The sequence below is a fragment of the Apodemus sylvaticus genome, chromosome 2 (genome assembly GCF_947179515.1).
Source record: "Apodemus sylvaticus chromosome 2, mApoSyl1.1, whole genome shotgun sequence".
Classification (NCBI taxonomy): domain Eukaryota; kingdom Metazoa; phylum Chordata; class Mammalia; order Rodentia; family Muridae; genus Apodemus; species Apodemus sylvaticus.
In genome coordinates this window covers 133,477,632-133,499,202 of record NC_067473.1, presented here as the reverse complement: position 1 = coordinate 133,499,202, position 21,571 = coordinate 133,477,632, and the positions used below count along the sequence as shown (strand labels likewise).

Genomic DNA, 21,571 nt, shown 5'->3' with positions numbered 1-21,571 from the left:
AATCCACCACTTTCTTTCCCAAGGTATTTTATTTAATGACTATCTTAAGCACCAATCAGGCAGGTAGAGGTATGTAGGGGTTTTCTTGAAGAAGCTCTATGTCAGCTAGATTCAAACCTGAATTGTAAGGCTGAGGGATATCAGTTCTGTAGAGCATGTGGGCCAGGTCTCAGAGCAGCTGAAGGTCTTAGTAAGTGCAAGCAACAGAAGAATTTCAGAGTGCTCCTGGACCTTGCTGGAACCAATGAGGTTTTCTTCTCTGAAATCCTCACAATCCTGTAGGACATAGAATTCTCCTCTTTCTTGATTCCTTTGCAATACCTTTGCTCACTTAATATTGCTTCATTTCTTCTTGGTTCTTTCTCTGTAGTTAAAATACTTATAAGCATTAGTTTTGGTGAATGAAGAGAATGTCATTTTTCATCCAACTCTCATATTCCCTCTATTAGGACCTAATAAAGAAAGCGTGAAAAACAAGTAATTATCATGAAAATAATCATAGTTCAATGTCCATTATTGAGTTTCCCTTAGATATTAAGCAGCATTCTAGGCATTATCTACGAATGAATTTCCTTAGTTATACAGATGATAAGGATATATCTTGGTATAAGACAAATCTAGGAGCTGATTCCTTGTGGTAGTGACAGAAATGATTCATGAGGCTTCATGACCTTAATCAGAAATCCTTCCCACCCAGCTTATATGTGACTTAAGTGTAGGACTTTTCAAAGATTAAATAAGAGAAGTGTTGGACCATGGAGGCTTTCAGGCTGTAAAGAAGTAAAACTGCAGCTCCTGTATCCATATTCCAAAGGAAATGACACAGAGTGGTCTGTGAAATCATCCCAGTCTAAGGACTTCAAATATTTCAAATCTGGGGCAATACACTAATCTATGGTTAGAGAAGTATAATTAGAAGTTATTTATCACTATGTTTATTTACTAGAATAATAATAATAGGGTTTTCTCTGGGCCAATGACCTATTTAAGCTTTACGTTCTTGGCATCATTAACCATGAAAAAATATAGGTTCAGTCTCATGGAATGGGCTTTAACTCCAATTTTAAAATGTCGTTAGTTAACCCTTAACATTGGTCTTACTATACTATTAGTGGGCACAGCTTCAAGAAAGGTAGTTATAGTTCACAGACTTCACAGATGGGTGAGTTTCTTGATTATTTTTCTCCTCTAGTGCTTGTATAGAATCTTCTAGCACTATCAGTGCTGGCCAGTACAGGCTAAACTTCCAGATAAGTACCAGCTATATTTCTTTACATTCAGTTTCAAAAGTATGTGATCTGTTCAGCGCTATGGTCTTATCAGCAGGTTATGGAGGGTAACCAATAGCATTGGTAGCAGCCTGACATTTGTGGAGTAATGTGGATCCTCTTTGGAAAATGACTCAAAAATGTATAACTGACTACTGGCACTGGAGTTTTTATTCAGTAGCATCGATGTCTAGTTGGGCTGTTCTCTCTCCCATTATATGTAATTCCATTAAATTGCACACACACACACATACACACACACACACACACACACAAATGATGCTTCTACAGTAGTAAATTTCATTTGGATTGCAAAACTTTCTTCATGTTATTTATCATTTCCCATACCCTCTCCTCTATTTTGCATTCCCACATCAACTTCTTTAATTCTCCTCTTCTTATCTTCTCGTTTGACATTTTAAAATAGGAGACAAAAGCGTCCATGGTTTTGTTTTAATTTGTATGCCCGTTCTTTGAAGAATCACACAGAGACCAGCACTAAGTAATGCTGCATGAACAGTCAACCTCCTTGAGTTGACTCAAAGGCTGAATTCGGATGTACTCTAGCACTTTGCATCTAAAAATGACACTTTACTTCACCTGAATCTTGAAACAATGCAGGTTTTGATCCAGTGAGTTTGAATTTTGTGTTTTAACATGTTTTTCTGATACGATGCTCCTACTAGTCCATAGGCCAGTCAGCAGCAGGATCTTAACTGTTGCATTTAGCAAAATTCTTGTGCGTGACCTGTTTATTTCATTCTGCCCTTCAGGCTTCTTCCTTGTCTAGCTCAATGCTTGGCCTTCACTACAATGCATTTAGCTCATCCAGGCAAAATATTATGTGTCCACTGAGAGATCACCCTACCATCCACCTCACATTTGAGCCTGAAGCAATGTCTTCAAGGTACTCTACACCCTGATTTATTTCACTGTTTTGTGGCCTTCCAGGTCTCTAACCGATTTGTATATTTTTATTGTCTCATAAAACTCGTGTCTAAGTCCTAAGGCTGAAGTGATGTAGCTGGCTTTTTAATGATGATCACAAAGTCCAAGAAATAAAAGGGAACGTGATTTTAATACATGACTCCTAATCCCCCGGGTGTGATCTGAAAGCAAACATGGTATATAACATAGGTTTGGTTTATGTCTAATAATCAATAAAAATGAATGAAGAGTTAAATTCCTTGATACCAGTGGGTATGGATGCAAATAATTAGCTTAGTGTTTTACTCTACAAAATTCATGAATGTAAAATCTTCATGAACATATTCTCTTTAGTGGATCACAATGAGGTTGAAATGAAAAGAAGAATCACTGGATTGTATGCATCAAGCATCCTTTCCTCATAGATGGAGATTATATACCCAAAAGAACATTCACAGTGCTGTCTCTAATCTTTTTTTAGAGAATCCTTGTGGAGGCAGGAAGTTCATAACTTTACATACATTGCTCATTTTGTAATTTTTGGATTATAACATCAGACCTAATGATGAAGGGTTTTTTGTTTGTTTTTATTTGTTTTCAATTGCTTTTAGCTTATATCTTCCTAATGTCAGCATTTTGATCAGTAATAGATCTGCTATTTAGTTACAGTTGACACTTACTCTTCATGTTTGTTTTTTTATCATAGTTCTTTCCTTGGTGCTATTTCACTTTACATTACGGGCTACATAGAAATTCTATTAAAACCTGATATTTGGCTTAGGGATGTAGGTCAGGAGTAGACTACTTGCCAGCATGCATGATATACTAGCACTACCAGAACCTTTTTCTCATTTGCAGGAAATACATTCTCAGCTTTTTTGTTTATTTGAGTATATCAAAAATATTATATAAAAATAGGGTGGGGAAATGAACTAACATAGCTGAAGTAAAGAATTCAGGAACTTTTCCAAACTTCAACTTGAGTCGCTTTGATTGAGAACTGTCATCCATTTATCTAATGCCATTAAAGTAATTTTCTGACATGGTTGGAGAGAATTGAAAATTTATCATGGGTCTCCATATATCTGCTGATCAGAGGAATTGTTATGATATAAGAAATGTCTTAATCTTTCTCTTATTCTGTTGTCATGCCTTCTGTCGTTTTTAGTCCATTGACTTTTTTTTGCAAAAATATTCAGGAACCTTCTGAAGAAAGAGGAATTAATGTCCTATGTTACAAGAACAGCAAGATGATAAGCCAGAAATAAAATATTCAGTATAGATTTCTTGTGGAGTAATTGTTAATCTAGTTTCCAATCTGTGTAATACTGAGATGAGTGCAATTTCAATGCAGATGCTGGCTATCATATAATTATTAGGAACTCAAATTCATGAGAAAAATCACTCTTCTATAAATAAGGCCACAGGACTAGTGTCTAGGCATCTCATTATGAAATACTAATTAACCATATATGCACAGGTTAATCAAATTATTCCATACACATGTGTAATAAAGAGTTGGCTTTTCCAAATGATTGCTGGCAGCAACACTTATTGCACAAGGATAAAAGACACAAAGTCTGTCCTAGTGTTTCATCAGCAAACTAGTCTCTGCTGCACCTTGCCATGTCTGTACTACATGCAGGCATTTGAACATTCAGTTCTGAACAGTGTCATCCACTTCCAACAACATAGCCTTTGGGATGTGAAAGGGAGGGTGTAAGTGTCAAGCAGCAGGTAGTAGAGGTTGATGCAACTTCGTGCTAAAAATTGCTTTGTAAAGTGTTGGTGTGACCAAGGCGAGAACTGAAGCTGCTCAGCCAGATGGTGTGGTATTTACACCCTGTGGAGCTGCATCTTTTTCATTTTTTCTCCCAAGATGAATGGGCCAAAATGTAAAAGTCATCTCAGGTAGTTTAGACGGCACCAAATAGAAATTTTCATCTCTGTATCGACTTGTCAAGTTAGTGGAGACATTAACAAGACCGAAAGGCCCACTGCCTAGTGTGGAGAGATGCATGATTCTAAACCATTTCCCAAAATACTTTTATTTGAAGTCATAGAAACTCAGTTCCTTGTTTTAGGAACTCAGTTTTCCTAAACTTCAATTCAATATTTATAACCCTGCTATACCTGAAATTGCAGCTCTTTGCAATTTTAAGAGTCAAAACTTTTTTGAAAATCATCCTAGTTTCCCAGTAAACAGGATGCAAACTAGTTTCAATTCAAATCTTGAATATTCTATTTCCACCAAAGCAGAAACCAAGGCAGAATACCCAATAACTACATTATAATGTAACTGACCTCATCAAGCCTGAAATGTTGGGTTATTAAGGATTTGTCATTTAACCACAGAATATAGTCTCTAAGCTAGTGCTTCTTGCTAAGTGGTAGATAAAAGTATCAAGGTAAAGATGTAGAGACTCACCCTATAGAGTAAATGATAACATATCAGATTTATATACACATTTTTCTTAATTTCTATTAATACTGTATGATTGTTAACATGCTGAGTGTCAAAAAGCCCAACTGACCCATAATGCATTCATACAATTATATTCTGAATCAGCTGACATATAAGCCTAAGGTGGAAACATGGATGATGATAAAGCTTTTCATCTGCAAAGAGAAATGGTTATTAAGCCCATTGTTGCACATTAATTGTATCATTTGATATGAAATCTGTGTGTCTATAAATTGCTTAACTGAAAAGCTAAGAATTTAATTAATATCGACTGAGTAGGCCAGCCTTCCACATGTCTTTCCTTCCACCCTTTCATCTATATATATTATTACTCTGCCCATTCATCCATCTTATTTTCATTGATTTACAGATATATCCAACATATAACTAGGTATGTGAACCTTGTTATACATCTCAGAACATTTTACTTTTGCACCTTAAACTGCTTGATATTAAGCTGAGAAAAACCTAAGAGCATCCTAGCCAAAACTTAACTGTCATGTGTTCAACTTACTTGTTAATTGAGCTCTATCCAGAACCAATCCCCAGTTGTAAACTAGTAGGCTCCTTTTGCAGGAAATTGGAAAACCACTAGGCCTTCCTGTATCCTCAGGATGTTGGTTCCATCTGGAGTGAAAATATGCTTCAGTTTGTAACTAAGTAGCCCTGAAATGACAGTAAGAGGGCAAATAGTCAACATGATATTAAGTTTAATTTTAAAAATTGAGTAGTGCTATCTTTTAACATTAGCAATATAAAGCCCAGGGTATTTAAACAAAGAATTTATTTAGAGTTATTTTTGGAGGTATTTTATTTTAATTACTCCGGAATTTAAACAAGGCCATACAGCAATATTTTACCTTTAGTTGTAAAAGTAATACTTTTAAAGTTTAATTTTAGGAATTTTTCTTATACATATATAAATTACAACCTTTGAGTCTGTTGTTGATATTTTTTATTTCAAATTACACTTTTTGACATTCTACAAATATTTTTGATGGATACATAGGCATAACTAAAATATTTTTAAGTAGCATCTCTCTCTCTCTCTCTCTCTCTCTCTCACACACACACACACACACACACACACACACACACACACACACACACCACATGGTATATAGAAGCCATAATCTAGGCTAAAGTTAGACTAATAAATTGAGCTAAGCCTCAAATTCATAGTATGTTCTAACTCTGGAATTTGGAGCAGGTTGCCTAACTTCTGGTTTTTGTTTGTTTGTTTGTTTGTTTTTGGGTTTTTTTTGTCTTCTTTACAATCTATCTTTAGGCAATCATTGTGATGATTTAAAAGGGAGCACATATAAAAAATTAATGTCCAACTCATTTACAAAGATGCAAATAGCTCTTGCTCTGTTATTCTCTTACTCTCTTGCCCATTTCCTCCTCCTCTCTCCCCTACTACTCTCTTAATTTCCCTCCCCATCCCCTAAATACATTCTATTCTATGCTAAAAAAAACCAAAGATGCAAATATAACACAATCCCAATATATTTATCATATGGCAAAAGCATGAAATTAAACATGTTTCATGCTTAAATCCTTGAAGAAGATTGCTTATATTGTTTTCTACTATTCCTGATGTGTTCTTGCTTGAAAAATTTGTGCCCAACTTTAAACAACATTATTCTATACAACCATATTTCCTCTCCTCTTTGAGTTCTTGCTTTTTGTGTGTTTGTTCATTTATTTTAAGGCAGATCTGACTATGTATCCCACAGTGCATCCTTCCCCCTCACCTTAGGCTGCCAAACCCTAGGATTACATACAAAGCACCATCACATCCTATCTTTTTATAATAAGAACTATGTCTAGAGATAGAGGAATGAGTATGCTTTGAGATGTGCACCCAGTGCCAACATCAGTGCTGAGGCCGGCTTTCCCTGTGGGATTTCTTTTGTCCTTCAGCAGAACCCACAACTGGCACTTTCTAACCAGCTTTAAGAGAAGCAGTACCTGTATTGTAAGCTGGGCAGATCAGATGCCTTCTCCTAGGGAGTGTGGTATTTGTCTTGAACGCATACAATTTTGGCCTTGGAAACACAGAATAGTTCCTTTATCCTATACATGATAAAATGTAAGGACTGAGGTGTGCCAGACCTGATGACTCTCCTGCCCTCCTCCCTAGTAGCTACTATCATAACTAGGGTATTTTGCAATAATCCTACACCTACACATTGCATACCCGCCCTTCATTGGGTAGGCAGTGTTGTGTGCATGTGTATTTGAATGTATGTTTTTGATAATAACATGGATATAAAGAGAATAGGAAATTTTTTTGCACTAACAACTTATTATATTTTTTATTTGATATATGTTTTATTTACATTCCAAATGATTTCCCCTTTTCTGGCTCCCCACTCCCCGAAAGTCCCATAAGCCCTCTTCCCTCCCCCCTATTCCCCCATCCACCGCTTCCCACTTCCCTGTTCTGGTATTACCCTATACTGCTGCACTGAGTCTTTCTAGAACCAGGGGCCACTCCTCCATTCTTCTTGGACATAATTTATTATGTGGATTATGTCTTGGGTATTTCACATTTCTAGGCTAATATCCACTTATTAGTGAGTGCATACCATGATTGATCTTTTGAGAGTAGGTTGCCTCACTTAGTATTGTGTTCTCCAGCTCCACGCATTTGTCTAAGAATTTCATGAATTCATTGTTTCTGATGGCTGAATAGTACTCCATTTTGTAAATATACCACATTTTTTTGCATCCATTCCTCAATTGAGGGACACCTGGGTTCTTTCCAGCTTCTGGCGATTACAAACAGGGCTGCTATGAACATAGTGGAGCTTGTGTCCTTATTACATGCTGGGGAATCCTCTGGGGATATGCCCAAGAGTAGTATAGCAGGGTCCTCTGGAAGTGTCATGCCCAGATTTCTGAGGAACAGGAAATCTAATACTCTAAATGTAGCAACATTAGCTCCACATTTTGACAACTCCCTCATATTATTCATTCATTGCTGTGATGAGGACATCACAGTCAATCATAAAAGTGTCATGAGAGCCAATCTGACAAAACTGTAGACTTACTCATTGCTACATAGTCTCAATTTCTGTCTATATGAGAATCTCCTCAAATTTCAGAGAAGCCACTAATCTGACTCTTCCTCATAAATATCAGTACAGCAAGACTCCAGATTTCCTCTTATATTTCAATCTCAGGTCCCCTAAATGTCTGCTAGAGAATGAAAATCTTGTTCTCTCTCTCTCTCTCTCTCTCTCTCTCTCTCTCTCTCTCTCTCTCTCTCTCTCTCTCCCTCCCTCCCTCCCTCCTCTCTGTCTGCTCTCTGAGCAGCTGAGTTCTTCTTACTCTCCTTTTCCCCATCCACAGAGAAAAGTCAGACTAAGCCTAAAGTCCATAAAAAAATTACACAGGGGAACTTGGGAGTTTGAATTCATTGCTAGAGAAATAGCATTTCACCAAGGATTTATTTTAAAGCTTGGATTTCTGACTTGTGATTACTCTTTTTAAAAAACAAAAAAAATACATTGTTAAGTTAGTATGTCTCAAGTAAAACAAAACTTTATATCTTAACATGTACCCTAGAATTTAGGAGAAACACTATACTATCACCATGTCAGAGCTAACAGATTTTTATACTAGCAAAGAGAATAGATAAAATAATGGTTACAATGTAATTATATACATCTTGTACTTTGTTTATCTTAGTTTGTGTTTCTCTGTGTGTGTGTCTGCATGTAAGAGACAGAGAGAAGAAAGAGAGAGGAAGGGAGAGAGAGAGAGAGAGAGAGAGAGAGAGAGAGAGAGAGAGAGAGATTCATGCCATAGCACATGTGTAGAGATGAGACAACTTTTGGGAGTTGATTCTTTCTACTATATGTGTCTTAGAGATTGGACTCCCCTTTATAATTGAACTCAGATTGTCAATTAAGTTCTAGGTAGTGGACTTGGTGCCTGTCACCTTTACCCATTGAGTCTTTTTGTTGGCTTGATCTTCCTGTTCTAATCAAGGCTAGAGAACCTGGACGAATAATGAAACCTGACAATGCATTAGCTTAAATTGAATTGTACATCTGGCTCAGATCCATTCAAATCCACTGTCTGTGACCTCGGCCTCCCTTCTTTAGTTTCCATCCTTTCACATGGACAGATTGCTTCAAGAAAGGAAAATAGGGAGAAGGAGAAGTGAGAATTTTAAATAGGCCTCGTTTGAACCTCACCTATGTGCCAGCTTTATCGATATAGTTCCCTAACGAGGAGCTAAGGAGTTGAGGATATTGAGTATATTTGGTGATGTTCTCTCCCTCAGAGGAAGTAGAGCAGCATTGCAGGTTCAAAGATCCAGCTACTGCTGCTTTTTTGTAGGCAGTCCTTACATAAATAAGTGCTCTGGTGCTTTGTGGATACACAGTTCCTGTCCTGTGTGTTGAGCACAATATTCTGTGATTTCAGCTGCTGCCTCCTAAAGCTGTATGGAAGACATGCTCAAAGCAGGTGCTCTCTGCAGGCCCAGACCCCAGGTCAGACCCCAGTGTGCAGTATCTTTTCCTAGAAATCTGCAGTATTGACTTGGGACCAGGGGAATGTCGATCCAGGTATTCTTTAAGGCACACGAACCACACTTTGTCTTTAAGTCCTGATTTTAATGTCTGGTGGGGAAAGTACAGACATAGAAATGCTTCAGTGAGTGAATTAGATAGCAAAGTGGATTACTTTGCATAGAGCACTGATATTCTTTATAAGCTGGTCAGTTCTTGGCTCAGCAGAATATTTTCTTGATTAACCTCAGCTGCACTGGAGAGTCAAGTTGCTTGCATGCCTAGCAATGTAGCTGAGATTTCCCAAGCATGCCTCCTTGTACCCAGGAGAGGTATAGAAGATAGGTATCCAGTCATGAACTACATCTGTGTGTGCTCAAATAACTTAGCTCATTTTTGGCAGTTAAATAAACTCTCATCTTCATAGGCACCAAATTGGCATTTGTTTGGGAATAGCTTGGAATTTTGTCTGGTTCTATCTGTGTTCCTTGCATCGAAAGAGATGGAGTCTACCTAAAATAAAAACCAGAGGAATCTTTAAGGGATGGAGTTTCAAAACTGATCTTCATCTGTTTATATTTTAAAAGCCTTTTTGTCATTAAAATTTCAAATGATAATACGTTTTAAAAATCAGAAATCAAGAGCTAGAGAGATGGCTGAGAGTTTAAAAACACTGACTGCTCTTCCAGAGGTCCTAAGTTCAATTCCCAGTAGCCTGGTGGCTCACAACCATATGGAATGGGATGATGTCCTCTTCTGGTGTGTCTGAAGATGGCCGCAGTTTACTCATATACATTAAATAAATAAATAAGCAAAAGAAAAAAAGAAATAATAACGTGAATCATGATTCAATTTAATCAAGATTTCTCTACTCCGTTTTTATGTCTATTCATAGGCAATCAATAATAACTGCCATCCTTATTTTGGGGTCCACAGGGTCCAGCTAAGGAACTCAAATGAAAGACATACTTTATTTACATTTTAAATTAATTATTTATTTCCCTTTAAAAAGAAAAAAGAAAAAAGTTTTAGGTATCTTAGGTTAGCCTTAAACCTGATATGTATCTGAGAATCATTTAAAAGAGTAATTTTTCCTGCAATATATTCTGATTATTAATGGCTTTCAACCTCTTAATCTCCTACTACCAGTTTCTGAGTCCTAGGATTTTAATTGTACAATATTATATTAGGGTTTCACCATACAGATTATTAAACCTTGAAGTTTGTGAATGTTAGGCAACCCTCTACCAACTTATTTACATTTATTAAACATAGAAAATGTAGTTATTTTGTGTCCATTAGTGGTCCTTTAAGGAACTTAAAATAGCTACATTTTGAGTATGCACCTCCAGCTGAATATTGCCTTGAAGAGAGTATACCTTAAAGCTAGAAGTATGCTCCCAGAGATTGGGAACACTTACTGTTTTCTGCAGAGAACCCACGTTCAGTCCCTATGTAACAACTCACAGTCCACTGAAAATCTAGTTCTAGCAGTTGTGACATGACTTTTGTAAGAATGACCCATATATTCATGCAAGTAAGATAAATGAATAAAGTAAACTATATTCTTAAAGATTGCAAGAAAATCCAGAAGCTATATATTGTTCAGTTGGTCAAAACTATTTGCTAAAAGAAAATTGGATCAAACAAAGCATGGTTTGACTGTGTCTCTAGCCTGTGCACTACACTTAGAAGTCTCTCTTTCAAAGGTGTTTAATTAATTCCAACTTTAAAAAAAGTTATAAGCCTCATTCACTAAATATTATTAAGGAACACAGTCTCAGAGACAGCTAAGTTTATGTTTTTTGGTCTTGAAAATATTATTTTATTAAGTTTGGAAGTATATAAAATAATTCCCAACAAGGCTAATTAAAGTAGCTCATTATAGGATCCTGGAGGCCTGAACTATCAGACAGGAGCAGCTCAACCCTTCTGGAGTTTTCCATATTTGCTTTATATACTTCTCAGAACTAATTAGGCATCTCCCCTTCTAGCATAATTTACATCATTACTTTTTTTTAGCAAATGTTTTATGTCCCCAAAGTGAGGCTAAATCAGACAGCTAAATACAACAAAGTTGTAAGATCATAAAGACTTGGGATTTATTAAGCATAAACACTGGTACTGTGAAGTTTGCTGTGTATTTCATCCAGAGAATGATTAGTTGAAAAGTTAAATGATATACTAGAGGTAAGTAATTAAATAAATGCATTATATATTTTGTATAATATTATTTATATATTTAGATATTATTTATGTAATTTTATGTAATTATGTATAATATATGTATTATTTTTATAGTATATTATAACACACACATATATATATATATATATTTATATATATATATATTCATTGTACAAACAATAATCAAGCAGAATTCATCTAACTGTGAGCAAATGACTTGGTTTGCCTTATGGGAATTTTTCTGTCAGTCTAGAAAGTTGTGGGATTTACTACCATTCACACTTGTAACCCGCTTCTTGGCAAGCTGATTCAAGACAACTTTGAGTTGGAATATAGCCCAGGATACACAGAGGAGCTCAAGATCAGCCTGGTCATCTTCGTTACCCACTTCATTAAACTGAAAAATTAAAAAGAAGTTTGAGAATATAGGTCTTTGGAGAAGTGACCACATACCATGTTAGGGGCTTTATGTTCAGTCCCCAGTACTGAAATATTATCCTACACAGGAGAGAAAAACAGAGACAGAGACATAGAAATAGAGACAGACAGAGACATGGAGACAAACACAGAGAGACAGAGAGATTGTCAGGCATAGGGACACAAAATATTTTCTTATTTTATTTCTAACATACTCCGTGTCTAGTACCATTGTTGTGCTTGCAGATGTTGTCCATTTTGAGTCCTACCTCGTAACTTTTATAAAATTCTCTTAGAATTTCTTTTTTCCAAGCTTTCCATGGATCCTTTGCAGCATCAATCCCCTGTCATTTTACACAGTTATCACCTTGCTCTGCACATCCTTTGCAACAGGACTCAGGCCAGCAGGTTGGTGCATTAAGTATTATAGGCAGTAAAGGTGCAAAGTGTGCTCTGCAGCTCTCTGCTTTCTTCAGTGCTTTTACTATTTCATCATCCCGTGCTATCCAAAGAGACCACTTGGTCCCAGTTAGCAATTTTCACAGTGTGTTCTTGTTAATCGTGAGAGGTTTAATATAAAAAGTATGAACACTTTTTTTTCTAAAAATTGTGCTAAAATTGCTGGGGAAAAACACCTTTAATTTCTCTGAGCTTTCACTTGGACAAGGACATACCCCAAGAGAGAAATATAGATGCAGCTCTTCTCCAAAAGAGACAGCCTTTGTTCATAAACTCTTTTAGTCCATACTTAGAAGTTTTAGGATATGGTAACCTAGCTGGAAGATAGATTGCATAATCTTTTTTCAAAATATAACTTAGAGTCCTGTGTCTTTAAAAATAATTAGTGGTACAACTTTGAATATATAAAAATTAGAATCTTCTAATTTTTATATCTTCCTCTTTAAATATTCTAAGTATTGTACTTCCATAAGAGTCTTATTTAAAGCTGCAATTCTTTCTAAGACACTACAAATGAAAATTAACCTACAAACCAAATATTTGTCCTGCCTACAGGCAGTGCAGGAACAAATATGGAGCAGAGACTAAGGGAATGGCCAATGAATGACAGGCCAACTTACAACCATCCCATGGGCAAGAAACAGTTTCTGAAACTATTAATGATATTCTGTTATACTTCCTTAAAGGATCCTAGCATAACTGTCCTCTGATATGCTCTACCTAGAAGCTAAATGAAACAGACAAAAAGACCTTCAGCAAAGCATTAAAGGAAGCTTGGCAGTCTTGTGGAAGAGTTGATAGAAAGATTGAGGGACCAGGAAGGGGGTAGTAACTCCACAGGAAGACCAACAGAGCCAACTAACCTGAAACTTTGGGGGATCCCAGAGACTGAACCACCAACAAGACTATATACATATACAGGCTATAGGTCACCACACATGTATGTAGCAGATTTGCAGCTTGCAGGTCCTACAACAACTCAAGAAGGAGCTGTCTGTGACTCTGTTGCCTCCCTTTGGATCCTGTTGCCCTAACTTGGCTGCTTTCTTTTTCCTCAGTGGGAGAGGATGTGCCCATTACATACAGTGACTTGATGCACCAGTGTGAGTTGGTACTAGGGAGGGGGATCTCCTCCTAAGAGGAGAAGGGTAGGGGAGGAAAAAGGAGGGCCTGTGTAGATGGGTGGCAGAGAGACTGCAATCAGGATGCAAACTGAAAAAATAAATAAATTCATCAAAAAAAGAAAATTAAAGTATAAAGGAAAATTATAAAGGAGGGAGGGAAAAAAGGATGGAGGAAAAGAAAAAGGAAGAAGGCCCTTTTAATTTCATCTGAGCGTGAGCATAAGTTGATTTATTTGCCAGAATTTGTTCAGAGTGAGCTTGGCTATAGATGTCTTAATATGTTTGTGGGTAGCTTCTTCATTACATCATTATGCAATCTGGGGGAGAAAATTAAAAGGTTGTTTTGACTAGTAATATATTTCTGGCATTTTGTAAATTCAATTAATTATGTGTGGATCACATTTACATCTGTTCTAGTAATAACAACAGGCTGGTGTTTGCTGCTAGAGAAAGCAGTCCATCAATCATCCATAATCATTGATCTTCAGAAGAGGGGACCCACCGTGGCAGGCATTCAGTAACCATGGTGTGTTGTCAACTCTAGTGCCAAGCATATTGCATTCCACAAAGCTATTAAGAGAGCTCGTTCTGTTTCCACTTGATGTGAATTGACATGTGAAGTGGTGATAGATGCAGACTTAGAGCAACTTTTTCCATCATTACAATCTTGAAGCGCTGCTGACGTCCCTCTGGGTGCTTTGACCTTTTCTCTCAGTATTCTACTTTTTGACAGCTCGGTGAAAAGCAGTGTACCTGACATCTGGCATAAACATGAAATGTTAATTCTTAGCACAATTTTAAATCTGCCATCCTCTTACAGATGCTCATGTGATACCTTTTCCCCAAGGCTATAACAGAGGCTGTGAGTTCTCTTAACCCTCTCCTAGTAGACATGAAAGTTATCTTTAGTTTCCAAAGCCACTTTGGAGTCTCGGGCTCATTTTCTTAACCAGGAAGAGATGAAAGGTGAAGAACGCTGACCCACCCAGAAAGAAGATTCTGTTATCTGTTCTAACTATTAAGAAGTTATGGACTGTTGTTAAAGACATAGATACTCAAGGAGGATGCTGATATCCAGGGAAGGTTGCAAATAAGGTATTTGGAATCTTTTGTGAATGGAATAGAGAGGCAAAGTTCTTTATTTCTCAGACACACTGTCTCACACTAGACCTCCTAATGGACACCACAGATCCATACCTTGTTTCTAATATTTGATGCATTCGTGAAGATACATAGTACAAGCTGTGAAAGACCTACGAGAATGCTCAGTTAAATAGGAAGGACAACTAGTGTCCTAACACCATGATTACAGCATCAGAATGGTGAACGAATTTGCTGGGATACAAGTCAGCGGTGGCGAGCTAGTCTACCATGTTCAAGGCCCTGCCTTGGCTCAGGTTCCAGGTGCAAAAAACGATAATGCATAAGTAAATGAACAAATGGCTTCCCAGAAAGTAAACCATACTTGCTAAACTTCAAAACTAAGTGATCAAATAAGTCGAATTATGAGAAATTGAGAACAAGGTAGAGATTCACTGTTCAGCTAAGGCAAGTGATCCTGCATCAATCATTTGAAAATGTCAGTTGGAAATCTTATGGTTAAAATAGGAGAAAAGTTAGAATGAATCTAAGTATTTTGCCCAGTGAATAAAACCTATTTATCATTTTTGTGAGCTTCCAGCTTTTGTGCACTTAAGAACAGACTTCCAGGAAGAGCTATAATAGTAGTTTTAACAACATGTCGGAGGAATATAAGAATGGTTTAAAGAAAACATTTAGACAAAGTGGACCTGAGAAAGCTTATTTGAGCAGGGAAGAATTCACAAATAACTAGCATTCAATCCCGGAAAAAGAACAGAGAACTCTACCCAAAGCCTTGTGAAAAATCAGCTTTTCCAGGTTAACCATGAACCCAAATTTGAAATGCTACCTGACTGGTTACTATGATATGTTGCTCTTATTTTGCTATCATTAGATGAAGAATTTCCACCATGTGACTATAATTCAATAAGAACATTTTAGTTACATGAACAATCAGCTGACTTGCTGTTTGTGATTGGTTAAAGCTTAATCTTTCATCTAAATTGTTTAGTTTTTAGTCCGTTATGAGAAATGTTTCCAAGTTAAGTTCCAGCTTCTATACATAGGACCCTGGTTACAGAGAAGCTTTAGCCTAATGACTTCCCTCTTACCTATGTTCCTGGAACTGAGATGAATTCCCCTAATGGAGGTCACAGCATACATCCCTTGTGTATGAGCAATCTTCTTGTACAGATTTTCCTTGTGGAAGACTTGAAAGGGCTTCTTTTGAGCTTGATACAGTGTGTTGACAAAAGATATTGAGAAGCTTTTGGGGTATGTTAGAAACATACATAAGTACATGTATATTTAGTGGTCAGAGGTCTTCCTCAAGTACCCTCTGCCTTATATTTTCAAGCCAAAATGATCTCATTGGGAACTGAAGCTTACCCATTAAGCTCAACTGGCTAGCCAGTGAGCCCCAGGGATCCAGCTGCCTCTGACTCCAGAGCACTGCAATTAAGTTGCATGCTACCACACCCATTTTATTACATGGATCCTGGGGAATCTACAGGGACTGAGTTCAGGTTCTCATGTTTGCATGGCAAGCATTTTACTGACAGCTATCTTGACAGCCCAAACTAGAGGACCTTTAAAATTTAAAGTTAATAAGTCTAATAGAATTGAGGATTGCATGGCCAATTATACTCTCCTAGAAGAAGGCTAATAAGATAAGGAGAAACAAACTTCAATTTGGTGAGATTGGATTCATATACAGAACAAGGGATGAGCTATAGGGACGTATTTTAGAATGAGAATGTTCAAGTATACACAACTACAGGGAAACAGTCTTAATGAATTAAAAAGTGCCCCTTAGAGAGCTAATATACATATTCATCTACAAATTCTAGGGCATGTGCTAAACAATGCTAAATCTAATTTCAAAAGATCAATACAGAGTCTGCTGTGCGTCGTGGGAATGAGTGCCAAAACGTTGCCTGTTTTAGAAATGAATCTTTTGTAGAAAGCCCCCTCCACCCACACAAAAGAACCCTACCACACAAAACCAATGCACACATGCCTCTATACACATACAGAAGACCAAAAAACATTTTGAAGTCTCAAACATAGGTTCTCTAAGCACAGGAACACCTTTTAAATCTCCCTGCATTTGGAAGAATTTGAAGTAAACTGCCTCCTGCACATTCTCCATTCTTTATTATTTCTCTGGTATCTTTAAACATTCACTGCTGCTTTACCCAGGACAAAATGTATGGTTAAGACATATTCAATACATACCTTTTATTAAAGGCCTATGAACTCATATTCTAGAGAATTCTGTTTTCTTTTTCTTAAGTATAGTTACAGCAGATTGCCAAAATCACATCAAAAACATTGCTGGTCTCTAGATAGAAATATAGAGATTAACATAAACCAAAGTTTCAAGAGTGGTGGGATAGTGATCTCCTTCAAAACACATTAACTTGACATTTGCTCTGTCTATTCTCGACCAGGATTTTTTAAAGCCTTGTTGATGATCTATGTACCACTTAAGGTTTTACCTACCTGAGTTATAAGAGGACTTGAGGAGGCCATTTACTGTCCAGAGAATCCTTCCTAAATTGGAAAATAACAGAGTAAGAAGAATCTAGTCAAAGATTTACCATTCTGCAAACAATCATCAACACTCAGAGCAGAGGCCAGTGTTATATGTCCTCAGTGATGCTCTTCTTGTTAGGGAAGAAACAGTTCTGTTCAATGGCAATAGGTTATTACCATTCATTAAAATGAAACTTCTCAGAGAGAGTTCAATACATATTTGTTATTTTAAATATCTGTCTATATTGTCCAAATGTATTATTTGAAGTTATTTTTGCAGAAGCAAAAGTTATGGGATATGTTCTAAGAATGTTTGGCATACTTGGAATTTACATAGACATTCATTGACCCTCAGTTGTAATTCTTCTGTTGCCTAGAGACAAAATGCTCACACAATTCATTGTTTCTCTGATGTTCTTTATTATTTCTTCATCAGCTTTAAATTGATAAATGGGAAAATACTTGTTTTTATACTGGAATTAAAGACTAGGCTTTCAAATCAGAGGAAGAATGAAACATTTCAATTTATCATTATTTAGAATCACAAGTTTGGAAAGTAACTGAATGTATGCCTTTGTATAATCATCAACAGGCAGTGTAACAAAGTACAGTTGCCATTTCAATTCCTAAAAGAATCAATCAGCACATGTTCTTTGCTATAATTCTCCTCTGATCTTTTCGTTATTGCTGCTTACTCTAGCAGAAACATGATAATTATATGCAATGAGAGATAATGCTGTTGTTCTTTATATGCTAGCTGTTTTCTTTGCATAAGTGTATACACATACATTTATGTGTAGCTTTTTTTTCCTTTTGGGGAAATTATAGGTTTCTTTTATTGGATATTTTCTTTATTTACATTTCAAATGATAGTTTTTTAAAAGAAAAATACCATTTAAAGTTATGGGAATTTGTACACAGGATGAAAGGAAGTCCCCAAAGTGTACAGCTAAAGTGAGGAAGATAGAAAAAGTAAGACTTCAAAGTGAACCTTTACCTTTTCCCTGGAAATATTTAAAAATAAAAGGTCAGCATGCACAAGTCTGAGTCATAATGTTTTAAGAGATTCCTCAGTGTGCAAAAAAAGTAGGTATCTGATTCTGGTGCCTTCTCTTGGGCTGTTTTCCCTGTTTGCTGTTTGGTGCAACTCTAATGTGTGAGTATTTGTTATAGCTTATGATACTTTATTTTATTTTACTACTATCCTTAAAATAAAATAAAATAAACAGGTTATGACCATTCTTTTATATGATTTAATTACTTATAGTTATTATAAAACATAAAATTAATCTCTTAAACAATAGACAAAATCATTTGTGTTACCCATACAAAAATAAACATCATTTGACCTATTTATTTTCTCTTTAAATTTGCTTTCTTTTATATTAGCTTTACATTAGCATATATAATAATGGCTTCACTTGAGGGCTTTCATACTTATGTGGTGTTATACTTTGTTCTCTTCCCATAATTCAGCACCATATAATTTAACTAAATTTATGCAGTTTAATGTCTTCTAAAGACAACTTACACTATAATTAAAGTCCATTCCAGTTAGTCCTTGTCTTTTTTGATAGTCAATATTTTACTTCTCGTAACAGTGGGTTTACTTATTTTTCCAGCTGTAAATAATACCTATACTCTATTTTACTCATTTGCCCATTTTGCATCTAGATATTTAAAGACTTACATAGTTATATCTCTAAAATTGATACTCAGTTTCTATCTATGGTTTTGTAGTTACATTGTCTCTACATGTAAAAATAATATTTCTCAACATTTTAATGTCAATACATAAGTGAATTCTTTTATTTTTATTTAATTAATTTATTTACTTTATATCCCAGTATCAGCTCTCCCTCCCAGCCCAGTAACCCTTCATACAGATCCTTTTCCCATTCCCCCAACCTGGGTGTCATCCCCTCTCTGGGAAAAATGCACTTTTCTTTGAAATGATATTTTTGATGTTTTGGCAAAATTAAAATTGCCCATATATATTAGATTCTGATATATTTACATCTTAATCCTTAAATTTGATGTTAAATCTTAATTCTACTATATTTAAATCTTAATCACACATTTTAAGCATTTTTCAAGACTATTCTAGGGCATGCATATAATTTATTATAATAATGACACCGGTTGGGTGTATCCAATCTCTCAAATGAGATAGAAATTGCACATTGACTGATACTGAAACAAACGAAAACCTACTGATTCATTACTAGATGGAAGAACACATGACTCCACAGAGACTATAATCAGGGCAAAAATGTCACCTTCCTAGTAGGCTTCAGGGTTTTGGGTTTTTTTTTTTTTTTTCATTTTCCTTGAAAGAGAATGGACTTTCAGTATACATGCATATGCCCAAGTTTGTGTGACATATAAACATATTACAGAGAAGGGGTAATGGGGCTCAGAGAGGACCTTGAAGGTTTGTGGCCATCTCAGCAGCCATTGATCTTGACCAGTGTGTCCACAGCTTGCCCTCTCTACTTGCTTGCATATGATTCCTTCTGCCTGTGCTGCTGGTTCTCTATTCCACCATCCTTGTATTTGTAGCAAATATCCTTTGTGTTTGGTGCAATAGCATTTAATTTTTCATTTTTTTTCTACTGTTGGTTATTTGCATATTTTGAGTTTTGTAATTGTCATACTGTAAAATGGGCCTTACATTGGTACTTAATATTTCAATAGGAGTTGATCTGTTACTTGAAGAGTAATTATGGGAGTTGATAACAATCATAGGAAACACCATCTTACCAAATTCTCATTCATTCTCTCTCCCTCTCCCTCCCTCTCTCTCTCTCTCTCTCTCTCTCTCTCTCTCTCTCTCTCTCTCTCTCTGATCTTACCTTGGTGTTATATTCCTTAGGTTTTTCATCAAAAGAATTTAAAAGGACACAAAACTAAACAAAAAGTCTCTTATCAAAAACAAAAAAAAACAAACAAAAAAAAAAAAAACAAAATCAAGGGATGAGATTAAACAGTAGCCTAAAAGACCCTTGTGGAGCAATACAGCCTCAGGGGACAAGAGCAGACAATGGCCAGAGAGATCACCCTAGGCAGAGACACTGTGAAAGGATTAGAATAAAGAAGAGTCATAGAGGTCCTTTCATCCCCCCCATGGACTGAGACTTAATACTAGTCCCAGGTTTCTGGTTCAAATAGACTTCTCCAGGGTTTTCCTTCTCAGGTTAATGCAAGACTTACTTTGATTAACCCTTAAATTTCTCTTTTATATTTAATATATTTTAGTATAATATAATCGATAATAAAATATACATTTAATATAATTTCATCATTTCTCCCTTCCCTCCCTCCAAAGCCTCTTATATAGCACTATTGCTCTTTTTCAAAATCAAAATCCCTTTATTCATTAGTTGCTATTACATATATATGTGTGTCTTATTCAAGGTTTCTATTCCTGCACAAACATCATGACCAAGAAGCAAGTTGGGGAGGAAAGGGTTTATTGAGCTTACACTTCCACATTGCAGTTCATCACTAAAGGAAGTCAGGACTGGAACTCAAGCAGGTCAGGAAGCAGGAGCTGATGCAGAGGCCATGGAGGGATGTTTCTTACTGGCTTGCTTCCCCTGGCTTGCTCAGCTTCCTCTCTTATAGAACCCAAGAGCACCAGCCCAAAGGTGGAACCACCCACAAGGGGCCCTCACCACTTGATCACTAATTGAGAAAATGCCCCACAGCTGGATCTCATGGAGGTATATTCCCAACTGAAGCTCCTTTTTCTGTGATAACTCCAGCCTGTGTCAAGTTGACACACAAAACTAGCCAGTACAATTGACCCCTTGTCAACTTGACACACAAACACATCACTATTAAGCCTCAACTCTTACTTGCTTATTCATCCCCAAGATCTAAATTACTTTAAAAGTCCCACAGTCTTTACATATTAAAAGTTCAATCACCTTAAAATGTTCAATATCTTTAAAATTCAAAGTCTTTTAAAAGTTCAAAGTCTTTTAACTGTGGGCTTCACTAAAATACTTTCATCCTTCAAGAGGGAAACATATCAGGGCACAGTTACAACCAAAAGCAAAACTCAAACTCCAAATGTCCAATGTCTGGGATCCAACTCATGATCTTCTGGGCTCCTCCAAGGGCTTGGGTCACTTCTCCAGCTCTGCCCTTTGTAGCACACAGCTTGTCTTCTAGGCTCCAGCTGCCTGTACTCCACTGCTGCTGCTGTTCTTGGTGGTCATCGCATGGTACTGGCATCACCAAAACGCTGCTATCTTCCACTGTAATTAGGCTTCACCAATAGCCTCTCATAGGCTCTCTTCAGGGTGACAAGCCTCTGCTCCTATGCATGACACCTTCAAGTCCTGGGCCATCAATTGAAACTGAGGCTGCACCTTCACCAATGACCTTCCATGGCCTCTCACTGTGCCAAGAGCCTCAGCTGCACTTCATGACCCCTTCATGCCTTCAAAACCAGTACCATCTGCGTGACTCTTATACAGTACCAAGTCCAGCCACAGCACAAAATACAACTGTGGCTATCTCTGGAACACACTCTATGTGCTGTCAGAAAACACTTCCAAGAAGATTTCA

General features: G+C 36.6%; 1 protein-coding gene across 1 annotated transcript in view; it reads left to right on the top strand.

Moving 5' to 3' along the window:
- Cntn3 (contactin 3) overlaps positions 1 to 21,571 on the top strand; it is a 401,246-nt gene that overhangs the window by 219,212 nt on the left and 160,463 nt on the right. The gene's annotated exons all lie outside the window — the stretch shown is intronic.